At 52.2% G+C, this 17439-nt stretch overlaps 1 protein-coding gene across 1 annotated transcript in view; it reads left to right on the top strand.

Annotated features, from left to right (window-relative positions):
* LOC142297135 (tyrosine-protein kinase Src42A-like) overlaps positions 1-17439 on the top strand; it is a 196399-nt gene that overhangs the window by 1244 nt on the left and 177716 nt on the right. The gene's annotated exons all lie outside the window — the stretch shown is intronic.

The raw sequence follows: 17439 nt of genomic DNA, 5'->3' as shown, positions 1-17439 counted from the left end.
CACAGAAAATGTATTGTGTATAACATGCTCAACAACTCTCCCGAAATGTCCGTGAGGTTCCCGGGAAAAGTAGGGAGCATCTCTAATACCTACCTGGCCAACAAGGGGTCTGGAGGATGAGTAGTAAGTAGTATCTCACATCTTACACTGCTGATGTGTCACCGGTATCTCACAGCAGAGTATATTGTGTAAAACATGCTCGAATATCTCTCCTGAAATGTCCTCGAGGTTCCCGGGAAAAGTAGGGAGCATCTCTAATACCTACCTGGCCAACAAGGGGTCTGGAGGATGAGTAGTAAGTAGTATCTCACATCTTACACAGCTGATGTGTCACCAGTATCTCACAGCAGAGTATATTGTATATAACATGCTCGAATATCTCTCCTGAAATGTCCTCGAGGTTCCCGGGAAAAGCAGAGAACATCCCAATTCCCTAAAGAGGTGGTAAATGTCCGAGCTTCCCAAAACCTCCCAGAAAGCAGCAGCTCCAGAAAGTTTACTGTACGTAACTCAGGTTTGCTCCATCATCAGATGGGTCACATTCAGGGGGTAGAAGCCGGGCATAGAAAAGGTGGAGAAAGGAAATGGAAGGGAATGACCTGTAAAAGGGGGGGGAAATGGAGACCTGCAAAAGTACGCCCAACGCTCTACCAACTCTTAAACATTTCCTCTCCAATGTTTCCCAAACCACCAATCCCTCATGGTGCAGGGAGGGTATCATCCATCAGGACCATCTTTAGTTTACAGTCCACATATTTCAAGAAGGGCATTACTAGCACAGAGGGATTTGTGATTGGCAGCGAGGCTTCCACCATTGGGCATGTCCACCACAATTGGAGAATAAATCGCAGCGGACAGAGGCTATATGGGGCATGTAACATGGAGGACAGTGGGGGCCCTATGCCTAATCTGTAATCTCCTTCTGCGATCACAGTCCATACAGACCTCCCGGCGCAGTCACTGGTGGCGGAGTCACTGGTGGCGGAGTCACTGGTGGCGGAGTCACTGGTGGCGCTGCCCCAGTCCTGACAGATCTGCTGAAAACAAAAAGTGATTGTGTGCACATGTGCCATCTGACCTCCACACCTCAGTAACTAAAGGCAGGTGACAGCGCCCGTTATCAGGTCCATCATGGCTTCACCTATATGTCACCTCAGACCCATCCAATGCCAGCCCCTTTCCAGGACAGACCTGGGAGCCACATGCTTGGAACCACGGCCCTGAGGTCACATCAATGTCTTTGAAATGTCTGAGCCCATACAGCAAATGTGTCTGCAAATTTAATGTAATTGATTTAAGTGGTTGTCGAGTGGGAAAACTTCTGTGAAAGGCTTAGAATGGTTATAAAAAAATGATAATACCAATGCTCGTCTCACGGATCCCGGCCCAACCAGGAGCCCACTTGTTTGATTCCAGGTCCTGTCCACAGAACGCTAAGCAAGGAATTCCTCACCCACCCTTACCACGGAAAGTGATGGACCAGTGAGGTCAGTGATCACATAGGGAGAGGTAGTAGAGTAGCTAGTGGGGATGCTGGGCCACCTGGCCTGTGTGCTGGATGACAGCTAGGCTCCAGTAACCCAGGTATTTCTGTCCATCTGGGGCCACCTGGCCTGTGTGCTGGATGCCAGCTAGGCTCCAGTAACCCAGGTATTTCTGTCCATCTGGGGCCACGTGGCCTGTGTGCTGGATGCCAGCTAGGCTCCAGTAAACCAGGTATTTCTGTCCATCTGGGGCCACCTGGCCTGTGTGCTGGATGCCAGCTAGGCTCCAGTAACCAAGGTATTTCTGTCCAGCTGGGGCCACGTGGCCTGTGTGCTGGATGCCAGCTAGGCTCCGGTAACCCAGGTATTTCTGTCCATCTGGGGCCACCTGGCCTGTGTGCTGGATGCCAGCTAGGCTCCAGTAACCAAGGTATTTCTGTCCAGCTGGGGCCACGTGGCCTGTGTGCTGGATGCCAGCTAGGCTCCAGTAACCCAGGTATTTCTGTCCATCTGGGGCCACTTGGCCTGTGTGCTGGATGCCAGCTAGGCTCCGGTAACCCAGGTATTTCTGTCCAGCTGGGGCCACATGGCCTGTGTGCTGGATGCCAGCTAGGCTCCAGTAACCAAGGTATTTCTGTCCAGCTGGGGCCCCAAGGCGCAGCGATGAGAGGCTCCGGTGACCCAGGTATTTCTGTCCAGCTGGGGCCCCGAGGCGCAACAATGAGAGGCTCCGATGACCCAGGTATTTCTGTCCAGCTAGGGCCCCGAGGCGCAGCGATGAGAGGCTCCGGTGACCCAGGTATTTCTGTCCAGCTGGGGCCCCGAGGCGCAGCGATGAGAGGCTCCGGTGACTCAGGTATTTCTGTCCAGCTGGGGCTCCAAGGCGCAGCGATGAGAGGCTCCAGTGACCCAGGTATTTCTGTCCAGCTGAGGCCCCGAGGCGCAGCGATGAGAGGCTCCGGTGACCCAGGTATTTCTGGCCAGCTGGGGCCCCGAGGTGCAGCGATGAGAGGCTCCAGTGACCCAGGTATTTCTGGCCAGCTGGGGCCCCGAGGCGCAGCGATGAGAGGCTCCGGAGACTCAGGTATTTCTGTCCAGCTGGGGCCCCGAGGCGCAGCGATGAGAGGCTCCGGTGACCCAGGTATTTCTGTCCAGCTGGGGCCCCGAGGCGCAGCGATGAGAGGCTCCGGTGACCCAGGTATTTCTGGCCAGCTGGGGCCCCGAGGCGCAGCGATGAGAGGCTCCGGTGACCCAGGTATTTCTGGCCAGCTGGGGCCCCGAGGCGCAACGATGAGAGGCTCCGGTGACCCAGGTATTTCTGGCCAGCTGGGGCCCCGAGGCGTAGCGATGAGAGGCTCCGGTGACTCAGGTATTTCTGTCCAGCTAGGGCCCTGAGACGCAGCGATGAGAGGCTCCGATGACCCAGGTGTCGCGGGCGGAGGAGGGGACGCCGCGCTCTCCCACTGCTCGGGTCCGGCTGCCGCGGCCTGCTGCTGCTCGGTGGCTCGAGCGATGATCCCGGGGACTCTAGCGGCGCTCCTCGCCCGTGAGTGAAAGGGGGTTTGGGTGTGGGGATTGTTTATTGTCCGTGACGCCACCCACGGTTGTGGTGATTGAGTGTACACCACCGCTGCTCTGGCTGGGGATCCCGGGAGTGATGGTGTGGAGCAGCCAGTTGTTGTGTTGCCCCTCCGTGGGTAGGGGTTGGTGATCCCGGGGCCCAGTGATGGGGTTGGGATGGTGAACAGGCGGGCTATGGGCCTGTGGAGGTACAGGAGCGCAGGGGCAGAGCTGTGCCGCACGGCACGGAGGTACTCACTCAGCCAGTCAACACGACACAGTTCTCGGTAAACAAACGGCTGGTTGGACGAGTCCCTCAGACGGTTGCACTGTTGATATCCCCTGCAGGCGACGGTGACGGTCTCTTTCCTGCACCTATGTGTTGTTGTTTGGTTGCGATGGGTTCCCACCGGTAACCCGCTCCCCAGCTTGGATATGAGCCGGTGGAGCTCCACTCTTGCCCGCAGGCGCTGGCCCTGGGAAACTGGTGCCTTGGCGGTGGCGGTGTCTCCCCTCTACGGTCGGACTGTTGCCTTCAATCGGGACTTAGTTGTTGAGAGACAGTCGTCCCCTTCACTAACGGATTCGGCAAATTATGGCGACTCCTAGCCTTGCCGGGATCCGAAAGGCCCCTGCCCTGGTGCTGACTAATCTTCGTATACCGCTCCGGTACCGCCGGGTCACCACCCGTCCACGGTCCTTTCGGCAACCTCCAATCAGTCTCGCCTGCAGACGATCACCGCCGTCTGCCAACCTTGCTGTCTCAGTCCGGGGCACACACCCGGACTAACTTCAGGCTTCTTGCTGTCACTACTCCTACTTTCCTCCTTTACCACTTCACTTCACTTCCTTTCACTTTCAACTCTCAAGCTCATCTGCTTGTTTACTCCTTCACTTCCCTAGCTTAACTGCCTGGTTTTCCCGCCTCCAGAGCTGTGAACTCCTCGGTGGGCGGAGCCAACCGCCTGGCCCACCCCCTGGTGTGGACACCAGCTCCTGGAGGAAGGCAACAAGGATTTCTGTTTGACTTCGGTGTACCTGCAGGGAATGTGGGGTGCGTGTGGTGTTGTGACCTGTGACCCCTGGCTTGCCCAGGGCGTCATATTCCCCCTTAGCAAAATGCAGACCATCCTCGGGCTGCCCGTCCAACACCGGTTTTATTTTCCTTTTGTTTTTCTGTAAAGATAGGAAAAACGGTAACATATTTACAACTTATGACATCATCCCACATCGGGAGGCACATTTCTTAAACGTTGCAAACATTAAAACGGTTAACGGTTACGGTCTCCGCTCTCTCCCACCCAAGTAACCTGGCCCTGATGCTGCCCCTAAAGCCCAGGCAGCACCCCTTGACCCCAGTCCAGCAAAAGTTACCCGAGCGGGATCTGTCCTTCCCCTCCAGAGGGTAGCCACCGGTTCCTGTGGTGGCTGGGCCCCAGCCTGCTCTGCTGTGGGCCCTCCCTCCAACCTGCCTCTCCGGAGGCGGCAATTGCAGAAACGGTAACGGTAACACAACTTATTTACAAGCCACTTAACGTTTGTGGTTGCCCTGCAAGTTCACGGGCTTGTCCATAAGGAGTCCCTTATGCAACTTTATAAACGGTCCCCACGGGGACAACGGTGCTGGCAACGGCCGGTTCTCTCAATCATGGTAGGACAATCAGGTGACTTTCACGGTACTCATCTTACTTATCATCTGTAAACTTGCAAACAAAACTCAGTGGTGGTCCCAATGGGGACTGGACAACGGTGCTCCGCTGCCCTACTCCAAGTCGTCGGCTTCATCTGAGGGAGGGGGTGCAGAACTCACTCGGCTCTCCTGGCTGCCCCTCAGTTTTGCATCTAGGGCGAACCACCCCCTCTCTCCACAGTGCCGGGTATACTGGACACTGTCACCCGGCATCAGATTACGGCCGGGGTGCTCCTCGGGCAGGTGGGCATTCACATCCCGCCGGGCTATAAACACTTCGGCCTCCAGGCCCGGTTCATAGATAAACCCATAGCCCCGGCGGACATCAAACCGCCTCACCTGTCCTTCATACAGCGGGCCCCGGACACGGAACGTCGCCTGGCGGAGGTTCTCCTTCTCTCGGATTGCCCGTGCCACCAATTCGGCTTTCTTCTTCTCCCTTTCTCCGATCTCCGGACCTAGCGGTACCGGCTCCCTGTCCCAATACGGAGCTGCTGCGAGCTCCGGCGCACGGGTCGGGCCCCGCGGGACATTCTGGACGCTGCCCACTGTCAGGGATCTGGGCGGCAGGTCCCGCGGCGTCTTGGCCTTGGGCGCCGCCTTGCAGCGACAACCCGGCGCTACCTCAGCCGAGGTGTGGGGGATGGGCACAGGGGCTTTCCGCAGCTGGGCCCCCGACTCGGAACGGGTCATCAGCTCCGGCTCGGGGGACTTCTCAGGGGCTGCCTCCGGTGCAGACTTCGGGGCCTTCCATGGCAGCACCTCCAACTTGCTACGGGCTCCGGCTACAGGTAAGCCCGCTGGGGCGGGAATGCTGGGTATCGCTACCGGTTGCGGTGGCAGCGGGCCTAGTGGCGGGGTCACAGCTTCCGAGACGGGTGGCGAGGGAGGCAACAGAGCGAGAGGGCTTGGACCGGGTCCCGCAGCCGCGATGACCGGCCCTTTAAGGGCATCGGGGCGTGGGTCACTCACCCTCCCTTCCTCAGCTTCCTCCTCGCGTCTCCGCACGGTCGCTATCACGTCCGCCATGTTGGCCTCCCACTCCTCCATGAGGAGCTGCATTTTGACCTGCAGCCTCTGGTAGAGCTGCGCGGTCCGGATCTCCACCCATGCCGCGGTTCCCGGCGCGGGGGCTACGGTGCTTCGGGACGGCATCCACATTCTGCTGGCGACTTCTTCCAGGAACAGGGTGACTGCAGAGTCCTGGCGTCCCTGCTTTTATAGCTGCGCTCACATGCAGCCAGCCGCCCTCTCGTCCCCCTTAGCTTCTTTCCGGCCCCTCCTCTATCGGGGCGGGGTTTTGGCCTTCGCGCCTCTGCTACTTGAGAAGACGCTCGAGCGGGAACTCTTCGCGCCAAAGATGGCGGCTTCTGAAATTTTTCGGCCTGACACCTCTGGCGGTAACAAGGCGCACCTCTACCAGACGGCAGAGCGGTAAGATCCTGTTCGTGACGCCAAGTTGTCGCAGGCGGAGGAGGGGACGCCGCGCTCTCCCACTGCTCGGGTCCGGCTGCCGCAGCTGCTGCGGCCTGCTGCTGCTCGGTGGCTCGAGCGATGGGCCGGATCCCGGGGACTCTAGCGGCGCTCCTCGCCCGTGAGTGAAAGGGGGTTTGGGTGTGGGGATTGTTTATTGTCCGTGACGCCACCCACGGTTGTGGTGATTGAGTGTACACCACCGCTGCTCTGGCTGGGGATCCCGGGAGTGATGGTGTGGAGCAGCCAGTTGTTGTGTTGCCCCTCCGTGAGTAGGGGTTGGTGATCCCGGGGCCCAGTGATGGGGTTGGGATGGTGAACAGGTGGGCTATGGGCCTGTGGAGGTGCAGGAGCGCAGGGGCAGCGCTGTGCCGCACGGCACGGAGGTACTCACTCAGCCAGTCAACACGACACAATTCTCGGTAAACAAACGGCTGGTTGGACGGGTCCCTCAGACGGTTGCACTGTTGATATCCCCTGCAGGTGACGGTGAAGGTCTCTTTCCTGCACCTATGTGTTGTTGTTTGGTTGCGATGGGTTTCCACCGGTAACCCACTCCCCAGCTTGGATATGAGCCAGAGGAGCTCTACTCATGCCCGCAGGCGCTGGCCCTGGGAAACTGGTGCCTTGGCGGTGGCGGTGTCTCCCCTCTACGGTCGGACTGTTGCCTTCAATCGGGACTTAGTTGTTGAGAGACAGTCGTCCCCTTCACTAACGGATTCGGCAAATTATGGCGACTCCTAGCCTTGCCGGGATCCGAAAGGCCCCTGCCCTGGTGCTGACTAATCTTCGTATACCGCTCTGGTACCGTCGGGTCACCACCCGTCCACGGTCCTTTCGGCAACCTCCAATCAGTCTCGCCTGCAGACGGTCACCGCCGTCTGCCAACCTTGCTGTCTCAGTCCGGGGCACACACCCGGACCAACTTCAGGCTTCTTGCTGTCACTACTCCTACTTTCCTCCTTTACCACTTCACTTCCTTTCACTTTCAACTCTCAAGCTCATCTGCTTGTTTACTCCTTCACTTCCCTAGCTTAACTGCCTGGTTTTCCCGCCTCCAGAGCTGTGAACTCCTCGGTGGGCGGAGCCAACCGCCTGGCCCACCCCCTGGTGTGGACACCAGCCCCTGGAGGAAGGCAACAAGGATTTCTGTTTGACTTTGGTGTACCTGCAGGGAATGTGGGGTGCGTGTGGTGTTGTGACCTGTGACCCCTGGCTTGCCCAGGGCGTCACACAGGTATTTCTGTCCAGCTGGGGCCCCGAGGCGCAGCGATGAGAGGTAATGAACCTTCTACGTCAGTGGCGACAGGAATGAGTCCTGCTATGTAATGCTGCGATGTAAGAATATGAAGCCTGAAGTAAAATTCACTCTGTACAAGTCACTAGTGCGACCGCACTTATATACTGTGTACAATTCTGCTCACCGATATATAAGAAGGACATAGCTGAACTGGAGAGGGTGCAGAGAAGACCGACCAAGATTATTAGAGGAATGGGGGGCTGCAATACCAAGACAGGAAAAATGAAGGCTTAGGGGGATCTAATCACAATGTATAAATATATGAGGGGACAGTACAGAGACCTTTCCAAAGATCTTTTTACACCTAGGCCTGCGACTGGAACACGGGGGCATCCGCTACGTCTTGAGGAAAGAAGGTTTAATCATAATCACAGACGAGGATTCTTTACTGTACGAGCAGTGAGACTATGGAACTCTCTGCCGCATGATGTTGTAATGAGTGATTCACTACTAACATTAAGCAGAGCCTGGACGCCTTTCCTGAAAAATGTAATATTACCAGTTATGTATATTAGATTTTATGACAGGGTATTGATCCAGGGAACTAGTCTGATTGCCGGATGTGGACCAAGGAAGGACATTTTTCCCCATTGGAGCTTGTTTGCCACATTGGGGTTTTTTTGCCTTCCTCTGGATCAACATGTTAGGCTACGGGTTGAACCTTAAAAACTATGATACTATGATAAGAGAAGACGGGTGTACGCTCAGAGGACGGATGGGTCCTCAATAATGAAGGCTGAGGCTGGAGACCAAACATCATCCGTTAGTTGTCCATGATGAGTGGTTCTCCAAGCCCTCCGGTCAGGTGGTCTGCATAGATGACACTCATCGACCCCGAGTGACGCACCCACTGTGGGGCCACTGATCAATGACAGTCATTCTAAATATCCCAAACTATCAGTGATGGGAACCGTTTAATCGCTGCCCCCATGTTCCTCACATTCCCCGGGATGGAGATGGTGGGGAAAATAGGAATTGTCACAATCCCTGCAGAGATTTCAACCTGATCTATACATCTAACAAAATTCACTACAATAAAACGGAGAGATCCATTCCTAGATATGATCTCAAGCAATCTCATAATAGGTGTGATCAAGACCAATCCATTATTAGGTGTGATCCGGAGCAATCCATTATTAGATGTGATCTGGAGCCAACCATTACTAGGTGTGATCCAGAGTGATCCATTATTAGGTGTGATCTGCAGCCAACCATTATTAGGTGTGATCTGGAGCCAACCATTATTAGGTGTGATCCGGAGTGATCCATTATTAGGTGTGATCCAGAGCCATCAATTATTAGGTGTGATCTGGAGCTAACAATTATTAGGTGTGATCCGGAGTGATCCATTATTATGTGTGATCTGGAGTGATCCATTATTAGGTGTGATCAAGAGCGATCCATTATTAGGTATGATCCGGAGCAATCCATTATTAGATGTGATCTGGAGCCATCCATTATTAGGTGGGATCCGGAGCGATCCATTATTAGGTGTGATCTGGAGCCAACCATTATTAGGTGTGATCCGGAGTGATCCATTATTATGCGTGATCCGGAGTGATCCATTATTAGGTGTGATCAAGAGCGATCCATTATTAGGTGTGATCCGGAGCCAACCATTATTAGGTGTGATCCATTATTATGTGTGATCCGGAGAAATCCATTATTAGATGTGATCTGGAGCCATCCATTATTAGGTGTGATCTGGAGCCAACCATTATTAGGTGTGATCCGGAGTGATCCATTATTAGGTGTCATCAAGAGCGATCCATTATTAGGTGTGATCTGGAGCCAACCATTATTAGGTGTGATCCATTATTATGTGTGATCCAGAGCAATCCATTATTAGATGTGATCTGGAGCCTTCCATTATTAGGTGTGATCTGGAGCCAACCATTATTAGGTGTGATCGGGAGTGATCCATTATTAGGTGTGATCAAGAGCGATTCATTAATAGGTGTGATCCGGAGCGATCCATTATTAGGCGTAATCCGGAGCCATCTATTATTAGGCGTGATCCGGAGCCATCCATTATTAGTCGTGATCCGGAGAGATCCATTATTAGGCGTGATCCGGAGCTATCCATTATTAGGCGTGATCCGGAGCCATCCATTATTAGGAGTGATCCGGAAACATCCATTATTAGGTGTGATCCGGAGACATCCATTATTAGGTGTGATCCGGAGTGATCCATTATTATGCGTGATCCGGAGCGATTCATTATTAGGCGTGATCCGGAACGATCCATTATTAGGCGTGATCCGGAGCGATCCATTATTAGGTGTGATCTGGAGCTATCCATTATTAGGCGTGATCTGGAGCCATCCATTATTAGGCGTGATCCGGAGCCATCCATTATTAGGCGTGATCTGGAGCCATCCATTATTAGGCGTGATCCGGAGCCATACATTATTAGGCGTGATCCGGAGCCATACATTATTAGGCGTGATCCGGAGCCATCCATTATTAGGCGTGATCCAGAGAGATCCATTATTAGGCGTGATCCGGAACGATCCATTATTAGGCGTGATCCGGAGCGATCCATTATTAGATGGGATCTGGAGCCATCCATTATTAGGTGTGATCCAGAGCAATCCATTATTAGGCGTGATCCGGAGCCATCCATTATTACGCGTGATCCGGAGTGATCCATTATTAGGTGTGATCCGGAGCCATCAATTATTAGGTGTGATCCGGAGCCATCCATTATTAGGTGTGATCTGGAGCGATCCATTATTAGACGTGATCCGTAGCCATCCATTATTAGGCGTGATCCGGAGCGATCCATTATTAGGAGTGATCCGGAGCGATCCATTCTTAGGCGTGATCAGGAGCAATCCATTATTAGGCATGATCCGGAGTGATCCATTATTAGGTGTGATCCGGAGCCATCCATTATTACGTGTTATCCAGAGCCATCCATTATTAGGCGTGATCCGGAGTGATCCATTATTAGGTGTGATCCGGAGCCATCCATTCTTAGGCGTGATCCGGAGCGATTCATTATTAGGCGTGATCTGGAGCCATCCATTATTAGGCGTGATCTGGAGCGATCCATTATTAGGTGTGATCCGGAGCGATCTATTATTAGGCGTGATCAGGAGCGATCCATTATTAGGCGTCATCCGGAGTGATCCATTATTAGGTGTGATCCGGAGCCATCAATTATTAGGTGTGATCCGGAGCCATCCATTATTAGGTGTGATCCGGAGCGATCCATTATTAGACGTGATCCGTAGCCATCCATTATTAAGCGTGATCCGGAGCAATCCATTATTAGGAGTGATCCGAAGCGATCTATTCTTAGGCGTGATCAGGAGCAATCCATTATTAGGCGTGATCCGGAGTGATCCATTATTAGGTGTGATCCGGAGCCATCCATTATTAGGTGTTATCCTGAGCCATCCATTATTAGGCGTGATCCGGAGTGATCCATTATTAGGTGTGATCCGGAGCGATCTATTATTAGGCGTGATCCGGAGCCATCCATTATTAAGTGTGATCCGGAGCGATCTATTATTAGGCGTGATCAGAAGCGATCCATTATTAGGTGTGATCCGGAGTGATCCATTATTAGGTGTGATCCAGAGCTATCCATTATTAGGTGTGATCCAGAGCTATCCATTATTAGGTGTGATCCGGAGCCATCCATTATTAGGTGTGATCCGGAGCGATCCATTATTAGATGTGATCTGGAGCTATCCATTATTGGGTGTGATCCAGAGCGATCTATTATTAGGTGTGATCCAGAGCGATCCATTATTAGGTGTGATCCGGAGCGATCCATTATTAGGCGTGATCCGGAGCCATCCATTATTAGGCGTGATCCGGAGCGATCCATTATTAGGTGTGATCCGGAGCCATCAATTATTAGATGTGATCTGGAGCCATCTATTATTAGGAGTGATCCGGAGCTATCCATTATTAGGAGTGATCCGGAGCTATCCATTATTAGGCGTGATCAGGAGCGATCCATTATTAGGAGTGATCCGGAGCCATCCATTATTAGGCGTGATCAGGAGCGATCCATTATTAGGCGTGATCCGGAGTGATCCATTTTTAGGTGTGATCCGGAGCCATCCATTATTAGGTGTGATCCGGAGCCATCCATTATTAGGAGTGATCCGGAGCCATCCATTCTTAGGCGTGATCCGGAGCGATTCATTATTAGGCGTGATCTGGAGCCAACCATTATTATGTGTGATCTGGAGCCATCCATTATTAGGAGTGATCCGGAGTGATCCATTCTTAGGCGTGATACGGAGTGTTCCATTATTAGGTGTGATCCAGAGCGATCCATTATTAGATGTGATCTGGAGCCATCCATTATTAGGTGTGATCCGGAGCCATCCATTATTAGGTATGATCCAGAGCCATCCATTATTAGGCGTGATCCGGAGCGATCCATTATTAGGTGTGATCCGGAGCCATCCATTATTAGGTGTGATCCAGAGCCATTCATTATTAGGTGTGATCCGGAGCCATCCATTATTAGGTGTGATCCGGAGCCATCCATTATTAGTCGTGATCCGGAGCCATCCATTATTAGTCGTGATCCGGAGAGATCCATTATTAGTCGTGATCCGGAGCTATCCATTATTAGGCGTGATCCGGAGCCATCCATTATTAGGAGTGATCCGGAAACATCCATTATTAGGTGTGATCCGGAGACATCCATTATTAGGTGTGATCCGGAGTGATCCATTATTATGCGTGATCCGGAGCGATCCATTATTAGGCGTGATCCGGAACGATCCATTATTAGGCGTGATCCGGAGCGATCCATTATTAGGTGTGATCTGGAGCCATCCATTATTAGGTGTGATCCAGAGCCATCCATTATTAGGCGTGATCCGGAGCCATCCATTATTAGGCGTGATCCGGAGCCATCCATTATTAGGCGTGATCTGGAGCCATCCATTATGAGGCGTGATCCGGAGCCATACATTATTAGGCGTGATCCGGAGCCATCCATTATTAGGCGTGATCCAGAGAGATCCATTATTAGGCGTGATCCGGAACGATCCATTATTAGGCGTGATCCGGAGCGATCCATTATTAGATGGGATCTGGAGCCATCCATTAGTAGGTGTGATCCAGAGCGATCCATTATTAGGCGTGATCCGGAGCCATCCATTATTAGATGTGATCTGGAAGCATCCATTATTAGGCGTTATCCGGAGTGATCCATTATTAGGTGTGATCCGGAGCCATCCATTCTTAGGCGTGATCCGGAGCGATTCATTATTAGGCGTGATCTGGAGCGATCCATTATTAGGTGGGATCCGGAGCGATCTATTATTAGGCGTGATCAGGAGCGATCCATTATTAGGCGTGATCCGGAGTGATCCATTATTAGGTGTGATCCGGAGCCATCAATTATTAGGTGTGATCCGGAGCCATCCATTATTAGGTGTGATCCGGAGCGATCCATTATTAGACGTGATCCGTAGCCATCCATTATTAAGCGTGATCCGGAGCAATCCATTTTTAGGAGTGACCTGAAGCGATCTATTCTTAGGCGTGATCAGGAGCAATCCATTATTAGGCGTGATCCGGAGTGATCCATTATTAGGTGTGATCCGGAGCCATCCATTATTAGGTGTTATCCAGAGCCATCCATTATTAGGCGTGATCCGGAGTGATCCATTATTAGGTGTGATCCGGAGCGATCTATTATTAGGCGTGATCCGGAGCCATCCATTATTAAGTGTGATCCGGAGCGATCTATTATTAGGCGTGATCAGGAGCGATCCATTATTAGGTGTGATCCGGAGTGATCCATTATTAGGTGTGATCCAGAGCTATCCATTATTAGGTGTGATCCGGAGCCATCCATTATTAGGTGTGATCCGGAGCGATCCATTATTAGATGTGATCTGGAGCTATCCATTATTGGGTGTGATCCAGAGCGATCTATTATTAGGTGTGATCCAGAGCGATCCATTATTAGGTGTGATCCGGAGCGATCCATTATTAGGCGTGATCCGGAGCCATCCATTATTAGGCGTGATCCAGAGCCATCCATTATTAGATGTGATCCGGAGCCATCTATTATTAGGCGTGATCCGGAGCCATCCATTATTAGGAGTGATCCGGAGCTATCCATTATTAGGCGTGATCAGGAGCGATCCATTATTAGGAGTGATCCGGAGCCATCCATTATTAGGCGTGATCAGGAGCGATCCATTATTAGGCGTGATCCGGAGTGAACCATTTTTAGGTGTGATCCGGAGCCATCCATTATTAGGTGTGATCCGGAGCCATCCATTATTAGGAGTGATCCGGAGCCATCCATTCTTAGGCGTGATCCGGAGCGATTCATTATTAGGCGTGATCTGGAGCCAACCATTATTATGTGTGATCTGGAGCCATCCATTATTAGGTGTGATCCGGAGCCATCCGTTATTAGGCGTGAACCGGAGAGATCCATTATTAGGAGTGATCCGGAGTGATCCATTCTTAGGCGTGATCCGGAGTGTTCCATTATTAGGTGTGATCCAGAGCGATCCATTATTAGATGTGATCTGGAGCCATCCATTATTAGGTGTGATCCGGAGCCATCCATTATTAGGTATGATCCAGAGCCATCCATTATTAGGCGTGATCCGGAGCGATCCATTATTAGGTGTGATCCGGAGCCATCCATTATTAGGTGTGATCCAGAGCCATTCATTATTGGGTGTGATCCGGAGCCATTCATTATTGGGTGTGATCCGGAGCCATCCATTATTAGGTGTGATCCGGAGCCATCCATTATTAGGCGTGATCCGGAGCCATCCATTATTAGTCGTGATCCGGAGAGATCCATTATTAGGCGTGATCCGGAGCTATCCATTATTAGGCGTGATCCGGAGCCATCCATTATTAGGAGTGATCCGGAAACATCCATTATTAGGTGTGATCCGGAGACATCCATTATTAGGTGTGATCCGGAGTGATCCATTATTATGCGTGATCCGGAGCGATCCATTATTAGGCGTGATCCGGAACGATCCATTATTAGGCGTGATCCGGAGCGATCCATTATTAGGTGTGATCTGGAGCCATCCATTATTAGGTGTGATCCAGAGCCATCCATTATTAGGCGTGATCCGGAGCCATCCATTATTAGGCGTGATCCGGAGCCATCCATTATTAGGCGTGATCTGGAGCCATCCATTATTAGGCGTGATCCGGAGCCATACATTATTAGGCGTGATCCGGAGCCATCCATTATTAGGCGTGATCCAGAGAGATCCATTATTAGGCGTGATCCGGAACGATCCATTATTAGGCGTGATCCGGAGCGATCCATTATTAGATGGGATCTGGAGCCATCCATTAGTAGGTGTGATCCAGAGCGATCCATTATTAGGCGTGATCCGGAGCCATCCATTATTAGATGTGATCTGGAAGCATCCATTATTAGGCGTGATCCGGAGTGATCCATTATTAGGTGTGATCCGGAGCCATCCATTCTTAGGCGTGATCCGGAGCGATTCATTATTAGGCGTGATCTGGAGCCATCCATTATTAGGCGTGATCTGGAGCGATCCATTATTAGGTGTGATCCGGAGCGATCTATTATTAGGCGTGATCAGGAGCAATCCATTATTAGGCGTGATCCGGAGTGATCCATTATTAGGTGTGATCCGGAGCCATCAATTATTAGGTGTGATCCGGAGCCATCCATTATTAGGTGTGATCCGGAGCGATCCATTATTAGACGTTGTGAGGTAAATCCTGGGATATGAAGAGGAATTATGACTAGAAGTCATAATTGCTCTCATCACTCCCTGGCAGTGCCCCCCTCCCTTCTTGTGCTCAAATGTCCAGCATCTGTGGAGGTGTCACATCCCACTTACACCTCCAACAGCCATCTCCTCTGATATGGAGATGAGATGATGTGCGGACAATGGACACAGGATGACTCCCTGCCGTCACCCTGTAACAAGAGTTGTATCTCATTAGCAAGGCTTGGAAGTAGCCAGACAGAACGACTCCAGTAAAAAATGGTTCATATCTCGCAAGCCATATCTCCGATAAATATGGCAACCATAAAAATGGTGTTTGCGCAGGCGGACGATGCTGGCACACCTTTTTTATGGAAGGGGGAGCTTGGGAAATGCCCCAGGCGTGATATCAGCCAATGGGGAACTGGCAGACAGGTCATGAGTCCCCTCGTTCTGTAGCTAAATTCATAACTGTCACAATGAGAGCATTGGCGTCCGCCTACGACGCTCCCAGGCCAAGTTATGGCCATATTCCATGTTGTGGATTTTGTCCATAACTCCAGCCAGGGGTGGAGCAGTGCTCCCTGTGAGGTCACTAAGGTAGGAGGGGACCTGGATTTGCCCAGGTTGATAACCCTGCCTCGGCCATTTTCCAAGGTTCTTTCGCTGGGGGTCACGTGCAGGAAACATCTGTGGGAAGAATCCTAGAAACCTGGGTACAGCGCCCCCCTGTGGCCAGACACAACAAGGTAACTGCTGGAACTGTGTATGCCTGTTTGTAACCCATGCTTTGATTGTAACTGTACTCTGACATAACTGTATATTCTGTAGATTCCCTATTGTATATATTGTAGTTTCTAGTGTGCTTTAGGCGATTAAATTATATAATTAATCTTGGGCTGTTCTGTTATCTCGATCTTGAATCCCACGTCTGTGTGTTCGGCTAATAGTTACCGTGAAGCGGTTGGTGGCAGCGAGTTGTGCCAAGGATTATTGTGGGGAGGCCAGTGAGATTCGGGAAGATATTATATATTCCGCCCGCGGAGGTCGGGGGAATATATACCTTACTCTCACCGGGGACCCTTCAATAATCGGCATAAGTAGTATAGCGGCCTCCTTTCTTATTGTCGGGCAATTCCATAATTGGCCTGACTATAAGAGGGGCGCTAGAGAGCGCGTCACGTGCTCTGTCTGTCGGTCGGGAGGTATAAAGGAGGGTTGACTCCTGCTTGTTACCCCCCGATCGTGACGTACTGGTAGCCAGCGCGGGGGATTTCGGAGTGACCCCCCCGGTGGTTCGTGACATATTGGTGGCAAGCGGTGGGATCGAGATAATAGTGTGTGTGAGTGTGAGACCCATACTCCCAGACACTAAAGACTGCCTGCAGCAGCTGTGGCTGCTGGGGTCTTCAGACTAGCTCAACACTAGAGTGTCAGAGTGCAGATACTGTAAGGTGTGTGGAGGCATCAGGTGTCAGTTCTGTGTCAGTGACCAAAAGTCTGCAAGAATGGCTGAGAGCACCAGGAGCAAAGCCAAAGGAATGGCCGATGCTCAGGCCAGAGACGATGAGGAGGTTGTCCACGAGTCCTCCAGGAGCTCGACGCCAGAAAACAGCTCTGCAGAGGACATTGCACAACCGGGCACTGCTGGACAAGATGAGGAGCAGCTCGCCCAAGGGTCCTCAACGAGCCAGACGCCAGCCCTCCGCTCTGCAATGGACAGTGAAGCACCAGGCTCCGCAGCGGGCCGCAGATCACCACGTGCCATTCCACCGAGCCTGGGAGGCTCGGATAGCCTTCTTCAAATGGCTATGGCCCTACGCCAGGCTGGAGACCGGGAGGGCTACAAGGAACTCATGGCCGAGCGTGAGCGGCAAGCAGCGCGTGAAGAGCGCCAGGCAGAGCGTAACTACCAGCTGCAGCTAGCTCAGCTCCGGCCCTCATCAGCCACCCGTGACCTTCCAGACACCAAACTTCCAAAGGTCCGTGTTGAGGACTTCCCAGTGCTGGAGAAGGATGGAGACTTGGACTCTTTCTTGACTGCTTTTGAACAGACTTGCTTGCAGCATCATCTGAACAAGGACCAGTGGGCCAAATACCTGACCCCCCGTTTAAGGGGTAAGGCCCTGGATATTCTTGGGGTCTTGCCTGCTGAGGCGGATCAGGGCTACGACACCATCAAGCGGGCCCTGATCCAACAGTACAACCTCACCCCGG

The sequence above is a fragment of the Anomaloglossus baeobatrachus genome, chromosome 3 (assembly GCF_048569485.1).
Source record: "Anomaloglossus baeobatrachus isolate aAnoBae1 chromosome 3, aAnoBae1.hap1, whole genome shotgun sequence".
NCBI lineage: Eukaryota > Metazoa > Chordata > Amphibia > Anura > Aromobatidae > Anomaloglossus > Anomaloglossus baeobatrachus.
This window is presented reverse-complemented; position numbering and strand designations above follow the sequence as displayed.